Source organism: Octopus sinensis, linkage group LG23 (genome assembly GCF_006345805.1).
Source record: "Octopus sinensis linkage group LG23, ASM634580v1, whole genome shotgun sequence".
NCBI classification, from domain to species: Eukaryota; Metazoa; Mollusca; class Cephalopoda; order Octopoda; family Octopodidae; genus Octopus; species Octopus sinensis.
Window position 1 is genome coordinate 12,455,207 of NC_043019.1, and position 10,000 is coordinate 12,465,206.

Consider the following 10,000-nt stretch of genomic DNA (forward strand, 5'->3'; position numbering starts at 1 on the left):
AGGCTCGAAACGTTAAAGACTTATTCACTTCCCGAGCGTTATACTAATACATCTGTTTGTTGTCTACACCACCTGCCTTCATCTTTTTTTGTGAATTCTCTCCCTCTCCCTCTCTCTCTTTCTCTCTCTCTCTCTCTCTCTCTGTATATATATATATATATATGTATATATATATATATTAATAAAAGGAGTTCCAACCTTGTCTGATTTTCACGTTTTATTTACAATCTTATAATGATATAATATAAGATAATATAATATAATAGAATAAAATAAAATAGTAGAATGTTAAATGTTCATTCTGATTGAACTAGTACTTTCATGCATTAAATTCTGCAATCTTCGGGTTCATGTAGTAGTGGTGACAGTCATGCTTCACAATTTTTGACTGTCAAAAATTGTGAAGCATGACTGTCACCACTATTACATGTACCCGAAGATTGCAGAATTAATGCATGAAAGTACTAGTTCAATCAGAATGAACATTTAAAATTCTACTTTTATTTTATTCTATTATATTATATTATCTTATATTATATCATTATAAGATTGTAAATAAAACGTGAAAAATCAGACAAGGTTGGAATTCCTTTTATAATATAGTCTTCTATAACACACCCAATCCCAAACACTACCTGTATATATATATATATATATATATATATATATATATATATAATATATATATATGAGACGCATAAATTATAACGGTTATTGACAATTTTGTTTTTTTCAGCATATTTGGCATTAGAATTTTTCTTTTGCCCTCATTTTGTAAATTATTTATAAATTTAAACCTTTAAAGGTATTTTTTGAAATGCTGGCCATTGATAAAAATGTTTTCCCCCCAAAAAAAATTTATCCTACATTAGTTATAAATTGAATAGTGTTCACTTCCGGATTCTCTCACTCTGTGAAAGTTTCTAGTTCGAATCACACGTGTCTCGAGATGTGCCGAAGATTTTCTATTTTGGATATATTTGGGTACTTAGGTCTGCTCAGGACTTAGTGCTTGCTTTTTCCATGGGTATGAGTAAGTATTTCATTTATATCTCACGTATTTATCGCTGAAGAGGGGGAAATTCTTACGAATTAACCCCGAAATTGGGACCAATGCGGTAATAACGGATTTTTTAGAAATTTCTATCGGTTTGTTTCGAGACGCATAAATTATAATGGTTATTGACAATTTTGTCTTTTTTTCGGCATATTTGACATTAGAATTTTTCTTTTGTCCTTATTTTGTAAATTATTTATAAATTTAACCTTTAAAGGTATTTTTTGATATGCTGGCCATTGATAAAAATTTTTTCCCGAAAAAATTTTATCCTACATTAGTTATATATATATATATATATATATATATATATATATATATATCATGTGTCATATAGCCAACTAGAAACAATGTTTCCTCGGGCTTAATATATATATATATGTTTCAGTCATTTGACTGCGGTCATGCTGGAGCACTGCCTTAAAGGGTGTTAATTGAAGAAATCGACCCCAGGACTTATTCTTTGTAAGCCTAGTACTTATTCTATCGGTCTCTTTTGCCGAACCGCTAAGTTACGTGGACATAAACACACCAGCATCGGCTGTCAAGCGACAGTGGAGTAAGAAACACACACACACACACATATACGACGGGCTTCTTCCAATTTCCGCCTACCAAATTCACTCACAAGGCTTTGGTCACCCCGAGGCTATAGTAGAAGATACTTGTCTTAGGTGCCACGCAGTGGGACTGGACCCAGACTCGTGTGGTTGGGAAGCGAGCATGTGTGTGTGTGTGTAAAGAGTTTAAACCGTAAGGCCAAAACATGCACGTCCATGTATAAATATAATTCAGAATCATTATTTTTCTTCAGTACTGATGTACTCGTCACATCACACATTCTTACGTCCTTGGCACAAAAGTGATTCTCACCTCAAGTGGCGAGGCTTCGCGTTGTTAGCTGGACGACTTACAGTGAATAGAAGAGACGCTGCACTTGATGAGGAGCTAATTAAGGGAATATGTGTGAATATCATTGTTAAAGCAAGAATAAAATAAATTAGAAGCCGGATGTTCTCTTGGAGTTTCTTTTCCTATCTTCAACAATAAAAAGAAAAGTAAAATAAAATATAAGGGAAAAAAAACAAAAGAAAAAGGAGAGAGAGAGAGAAAGAGCGAGGGGGAAAGAGAGAGAAAGAAAGAAAGAGAGCGAAAGCGAGAGAGAGAGGGAAGTGTGCAGTTTTTCATCAACACATATGTATGTATGTATGTATGTATGTATGTATGTATGTATGTATGTAAAGGTGAATAAATTGTCAAAATTACGCAAAAATGAAAATAACACAGATCTCATTTTAACATATATATTTACCAAAATTACATAAAAATATCTTGAAATACAATAAAATCGCCAATGGCTTCAACAATGGCCTCCAGACGACTTCGGAATCTCCTGCAACTCTTCTGAACAGTCACTTTGTTTAAGTCGATGAATGCTGCCGTAATCCTTGCCTTCAGTTCATCTTTGGTGTTACAAGGAGTTTTGTTGGTCTCTCGATTAACTGTGCCCCAACTTTAATTATCAATGGGATTGCAGTCTGAGGAGTTAGGTGGCCAGATGCTAGGGGTGATGTGACCGCAGAAATTGTCTGACAGCCATGACTGGGTTCGCCTGCTTGTGTGGCATGGTGCAGAGTCCTGTTGCCAGACATAGTGTGCTCCATCAACCATCCTCTTGACCCAGGGCAGCACTACCTCTTCCAGGCCTCTGTGTTGTGTCTGAGACCCCGTGGGAAGATGAATGGAGGCATAACGTCGCCATCACTAGTGATCACTCCAAACACCATGATGCTGACTGGATGTTTGATTTTTATCACTCTCAGTACATGTCCTCAGATTGACACCCAGATACCCTGAAATGTTCGTATTGGGGCTTTCGGCACGAATGCCAAGCTGTACAACATGTCGTTTCCAAATTTCTGGCAGAGTGAATTGCGTAATGGTGCTGTTTTTTTCCATAGACGGTGCCCAACTGGTCCTATTATACTGTGTAGTCGACAAAATTAAAAATATAAAATGGCGACAATTTACCTATCGCACTCTGTATATATATATATATGTGTGTGGTGTTTGTGTGTGTGTGTGTGTGTGTGTGTGTGTGTGGTGTGTGTGTGTGTGTGTGTGTTTATGTATATATTCATATATAGACCGGAGTAAACACATAAATGTGAAACAAGGTGGAAAAAAGAGTACTCAAATACCAGTGGTAGAGTAATATGCTTTATTTTAAGCAGCAGAAAATTCAACAAAATCTGTTACTCTGAGTTTCTCGTTGCCGTTCATCAGACCCTCCACCCCCCACTTCTTTTGACACATCCGGTTGCTCTTTGGTTGTAGTCGACAACATTGTGTTTGTGTGTATGTGTGCCTTTGTACATGCATATATATATATATATATATATATATATATATATATATATATATATATATATAGAGAGAGAGAGAGAGAGAGAGAAAGGCATAATCGCATATGTATGAAGCCAATATAGTATTTGTTCATACACACACACACATACACACACATTCGCACACACACACATGTACGAGTATATATATATGTGTGTGTATAATATATACATTCTTTATATATATATATATATGAATATATACATAAACACACACACACACACACATTCGCACACACACACATGTACGAGTATATATATATATGTGTGTGTGTGTGTATAATATATACATTCTTTATATATATATATATATGTATATATATGAATATACTTTATTTTAAGCAGCAGAAAATTCAACAAAATCTGTTACTCTGAGTTTCTCGTTGCCGTTCATCAGACAGTTTTTGCTAGAATGGAACTTATATATTAATATATAAGTTCCATTCTAGCAAAACTGTCTGATGAACGGCAACGAGAAACTCAGAGAGTAACAGATTTTGTTGAATTTTCTGCTGCTTAAATAAAGTATATTCATATATATACATATATATATATATATAAGAATGTATATATTATACACACACACACACATATATATATGCTCGTACATGTGTGTGTGTGCGAATGTGTGTGTATGTGTGTGTGTGTATGAACAAATACTATATTGGCTTCATACATATGCGATTATGCCTTTCTCTCTCTCTCTCTCTCTCTATATATATATATATATGCATGTACAAAGGCACACATACACACAAACACAATGTTGTCGACTACAACCAAAGAGCAACCGGATGTGTCAAAAGAAGTGGGGGGTGGAGGAATAAGAAGCAACGAATAAATATATACGAATAAATAAACACCCAAAATAAAATAAAATAAAATAAAATGAAAATGAAAACTAAAATAAATTAGGTTGAAAAGCAAAGCAAATGTAACATGTCTTCATTGCAACATTTCCATTCTTGTCATGAAAACAAAAAAAACAAATGCTACGAAAAGTATTTTGGTTGTTACATGTTTGCAGACCGGCTTCTGGCGAGTGACATTTCCGGTGTTTCAACTCGAGCCTTTCAGCTGTTTCTTGGCTTAACAAAAATAACTTATGAAGGTCGACTGGCTGGAGAAATGTTACATTAGAAGGGACAGCCTTCTGTTAAAATTTCTATGACCGCTTTTGTTTCCCCGAGTTGTGAATTCCCAGTTCCCCTATCAATCTGTGGGACCGATGTAATCGACTACCCCACCCCCACCCCCACCCCTAAAAACCCCTAAGAATTTCAGGTCTTGTGCCCTTAGCAGAAAGGATCATCATTATTATTATTATCATCATCATCATCATCATCATCATCATCATCATCATCATCACTACTACTACTACTACTACTACTACTACTACTACTGTTGTTGTTATTGTTGTTGTTACTACTATTGAGAGAGAGCAGTGCATGCCCTCAAAGTAACACTGGGGTAAAATATACGAAGCCCAATATACCCATCATGACTACCCGTCTGATATGGGTACACCAGGCACATGCATCACAACCATATGTGCGCGACATGGTGATCTCATATCAAGATAAACAGCACATGACCTTGCAGGTGGGGCCCAGTTAGAAATTTCTTCAGGTTGAGTAGCCCATCCCGCTCGAAAGGTCCCTGAATAAGGGTTGTTTAAGGATGTTGAAAGAACCACCCATGTTTCCAAAGGTGAATTATTCAAACCCCAAAGAATCCCTCTCAACACATGGCTATGATACTCCCCACTACTTCTGCTCGTGATCAGAAATGCACATATCGTCAGCCACTAAGGGACATGCTCAACTGGTTACGGTCAAACAACTGACAAGCAAATCTGTGGTATTGAGCAGAATATTTGCTGTAGCCCGTCTTTTATACCAAGACAGAACAATGTACATACTAATAATAATAATAATAATAATAATAATAATAATAATAATTATTATTATTATTATTATTATTATTATTATGGCCGTCAGCCACGCTTGACCTCGCTCCGTGAATTTTGTAAGGGAAAAACACATAATAGTGTATTCGTATCCTTCAAGTTTACACCACCGTGGACAACAAGTTATTTGATGTCGAGTGGTGAGTTTATTTTCTGTTTTGTCCTTCATTCTGGGGCGACAGGTCAAGTGACGATTCTGACAGCTCGCCACCTTTCAAAACGTAAAGATGGACGAAAATGCCGCCAAGCATTTTGCTTGGCGTGCAAACGATTGTACCAAGTTGCCGCCTTCCATGTCTTATAAGAATAATGACGAGAAAGTCATAAAAATTAAGAATTTCTATTTTTGTCCCAAGGTTAGGCAAATTTCATAGAGTTAGGTAATTTAGGTCTTAAGGTTAGGCCAATTGAGGCATGGATATACCTAATACAAAAAATGAAGGCTTTAAATAGAAATTCTTAATTTTTAGGACTTTCTCATCATTATTATTATAAGACATGGTAGGAAGTCAATGTTCCACCATGTCTAATATTTAAAAAAAAATTTTTATGGTGGGATACAAAAGGAAGTCTTTCCACAACAACATCAGCAGCACCATCAACAACTACAACAACAACAATAGCAATGGTGACGACAACAACAACGATGACGCTCATTTGTGAGAGAGGGGGAGAGAGTGAGGAGCGTCACGAGATGTCCACGAGGGAGTAGTGCGCGTGTGCGTGCGAAGCGACTTGGGGCTAGTAAAAACAGCAGACGATAGCAGTATTTTTGTCGAAAAAAAGGACAAAAAGGTCAAAAGAGCCAATTTTTTTCTGGAAGGATCTCTTAGGAGATCTTCGGAAAAGCAAAGGCACCGTTTTTGACAACATTGTTCGAAATAAACAGCAATTTCGACAATGTAAACAATGAGAGACCTTTCGTCAGCGAAGCAACGGACGAGGTGAGTATGTAGCGTAGACTCGGTTGTAATTCCTCTCTTAAGGCGGTGAGCTGGCAGAATCGTTAGCACGCCGGGCGAAATGCGTAGCCGTATTTCGTCTGCCGTTACGTTCTGAGTTCAAATTCCGCCGAGGTCGACTTTGCCTTTCGTCCTTTCGGGGTCGATAAATTAAGGACCAGTTACGCACTGGGGTCGATGTAATCGACTTAATCCGTTTGTCTGTCCTTGTTTGTCCGCTCTGTGTTTAGCCCCTTGTGGGTAGTAAAGAAATAGGTATTTCGTCTGTCGTTACGCTCTGAGTTCAAATTATTCCGAGGTCGACTTTGCCTTTCGTCCTTTCGGGGTCGATAAATTAAGGACCAGTTACGCACTGGGGTCGCTATAATCGACTTAATCCGTTTGTCTGTCCTTGTTTGTCCTCTCTGTGTTTAGCCCCTTGTGGGTAGTAAAGAAATAGGTATTTCGTCTGTCGTTACGCTCTGAGTTCAAATTATTCCGAGGTCGACTTTGCCTTTCGTCCTTTCGGGGTCGATAAATTAAGGACCAGTTTCGCACTGGGGTCGCTATAATCGACTTAATCCGTTTGTCTGTCCTTGTTTGTCCCCTCTGTGTTTAGCCCCTTGTGGATAGTAATAAAAAAGAGATACGTTTCTGCCAGCTCGCTCGCTTGTTTTAGTCTTCTGTCGACCAAACCCACTCACAAAGCTATCCACAAGGGGCTAAACACAGAGGGGACAAACAAGGACAGACAAACGGATGAAGTCGATTACTTCGACCCCAGTGCGTAACTGGTCCTTAATTTATCGACCCCGAAAAGATGAAAGGCAAAGTCGACCTCGGCGGAATTTGAACTCAGAGTAAGTCGACTCGGAGCTATAGCAGAAAACACCTGTCCAATGTGCTATACAGTAGGTCCGAACCCAGAACAATGCGGTTAGGAAGCAAACTTCTTACCACACAGCCGTAATCAGACGAGTTATTATTGTGCATACATTGTACACACATTTTGCATAGTTGCACAACATGATTACGTATACAAGTTTGTAAATTGGGACTAGCGAATGGAAAGATAAACAAACCAAGTTTGTCTGGTGGAATTGGTTTGTGAGTCACAAAGTTTGCTTTGCAAAGCAACAGGTTAAAGTTTAAATAACTCTACCATTTTACCATGAATTAAAACACCACCCATTTTATCTTCTCTCTCGCTTTTTACATTTTTCCTCTCCCTCCCTGTCTCTCCTCTCCCTCTCTGTATCTCCGCCTTTGCTTCTGTCTCTTTTCACTGTCTCTCTACTCTCTCCCTTCCTCTTCTCTCTTTCTTTGCTCATTCTCTAACTTCTCTCTGTGTCTCTTTCTTTCTCTCTGTCTCTCTGTCTTTCTGTCTCCTTCTCTCTATCCTCCACCTCCACACCTCTCTGTCTCTCCTCCCCTCTGTCACTCTTTGTTTCTCTCTCTCCTTCTCTTTCTCCGCTCTCTCTCTCTCTGTTCTGTCTCTCCTCCCCCTCTGTCACTCTTTGCCTCTCTCTCTCTTTCTCTTTCTCTCTTCTCTCTCTCCCCACCCTCTTCTCTCTTCATTCACTCTTTCCCTGCCCGTCTCTTTCTCTCTGCACTCTCTCTTTTTTCTCCACTCTCTTTCTCACTTCCCGTTTCGTCTCCTCTCTCTCTTCCCTCTCTAACACCCTCTCTCTATCACTCTCTCCCTCCCCTCCTCACACTCTCTCTCTATCACTCTCTTCCTCCCCTCTCTCCATCTCTCCTCTCTCGTCTTTGTTTCGCTCTCTTCTCTCCTCTCTCTACTTCTCTCTTTCCTCTTCTTCACTTTTCCTCCCTGTCCGTCTCTCACTTTCACTCGCTCTCTCTCTCTCTCTCTCTCTCTCTCTCTCTCTCACACCTCCACTCTTACGCTCTATCTCACCACCACCACCACCACCGACACTATTTCCTTCTTAAATTCTTGTAACTTTGAGAAAACGGGAACCGTTTTGTTGCAATGGTCATGTCATCCATTTTGTATACATCAACACGTGACTGATAAGTGAAGTACGTTGCTTCTGTTTATGTGAGTGTGGGATAGGTATGTGTTTATGTGTGTGTGTGTGTGCGTGTGTGCGTGCCGATACGTGCTTGTGAGTGTGCGTGTTTTTGCTTCGTGTGTATGAATTTGTGAATTTGAGTGAATTTCTATCTATCTATCTTCAATCGGATGGAGGATGCCCGAGATCTGAGAAGACTCACACGCGCGCGCGCGCGGAACGGATTTTATATAAGATATATATATATATATATATATATAATATGTATGCATGTATGTATGCATGCATGCATGTATGTATGTATGCATGTACGTATGTATGCATGCATGTATGTATGTATATATCTATATATGTATGTATGTATGTATGTATGTCTGCATACATGCATGTATGTATGTATGTATGTATGTATGTATGTATGTATGTATGTATGGATGTATCTAAGTATGTATGTATGTATGTATGCATGTATGCATGCATGTATGTGTGTATGTATGTATGCATGTATATATGTATATATGTATGTATGTGTGTGTATGTATGTATGTATGTATGTATGTATGTGTGTGTGTATGTATGTATATATGTATATATGTATGCATGTGTGTATATATGTATGTATGTGTGTATATATGTATGTATGTATGTATGTATGTATGTATGTATGCATGCATGCATGTATGTATATATGTGTATATGTATGTATGTGTATATATATATATATATGTATGTATGTATATATGTGTGTATATATGTATGTATGTGTGTATATATGTATGTATGTATTTATTTATCATGCATGTATTCGACGGTCTTCTTTCAGTTTCCGTCGACCAAATCCACTCACAAGGCTTTGGTCGGCTCGAGGCTATAGTAGAAGACACTTGCCCAAGGTGCCACGCAGTGGGACTGAACTCGGAACCATGTGGTTGGGAAGCAAGCTTCTTACCGCACAGCCACTCCTGCGCCTATACTATTTTCGCATCTACCCATATGTTTGGCCTATGTCTTGCCGACTTGTCATTGACATATACTTCTTCTGATAGGAATGAGTCAGCAGATGTTGCGTATAGTATTACCAATATCTGGTAGGCCACACCCCAGAAAAACGCGAGAAGGAAAACAGAATTTGGATCCCAAGAGAAAAATCATGTTTAAAGACTAAATAAATACATACATCACGTTATCATCGTCATCATCGCCGTCGTCATCGTCCTAGTTTTAACGTCCACTTTTCTATGCCCGCATGCGTCGGACGAAATTTGTTGAAGCGGATTTATTTTTATCGCCGAGTCCCCTTGCTAATCACCAATCTTCTCTCTATTCTGAGTAAGATAATATTTCCTCATCACCGTACAAGTCTCCACAGAACATTTGAAACAAAACGAAGGCCACCGCTTACATAACGGTTACACCAAAGAGGAAGAATTAATTTGATGCTATTTATATTATTCCTCACGAAGCTAGGCCAAGTTAAACAAAGGATATATCCTCTGGTACAAACAAAGTGTATTTCAAAGGGCCGGCCTTGTCACTCTCTGTGTCACGCTGAATATCCCCGAGAACTACGTTAAGTGTGCACGTGTCTGTGG

At 38.4% G+C, this 10,000-nt stretch overlaps 1 long non-coding RNA gene across 1 annotated transcript in view; it reads left to right on the forward strand.

The window, feature by feature from the left end:
- Positions 1–10,000, forward strand: part of LOC118767618 — a 29,197-nt gene that overhangs the window by 1,368 nt on the left and 17,829 nt on the right. Inside the window, exon 2 of the long non-coding RNA XR_005003539.1 lies at positions 4,387–4,396. This is a non-coding gene — a long non-coding RNA (uncharacterized LOC118767618). The remainder of the gene's footprint in view (positions 1–4,386; positions 4,397–10,000) is intronic.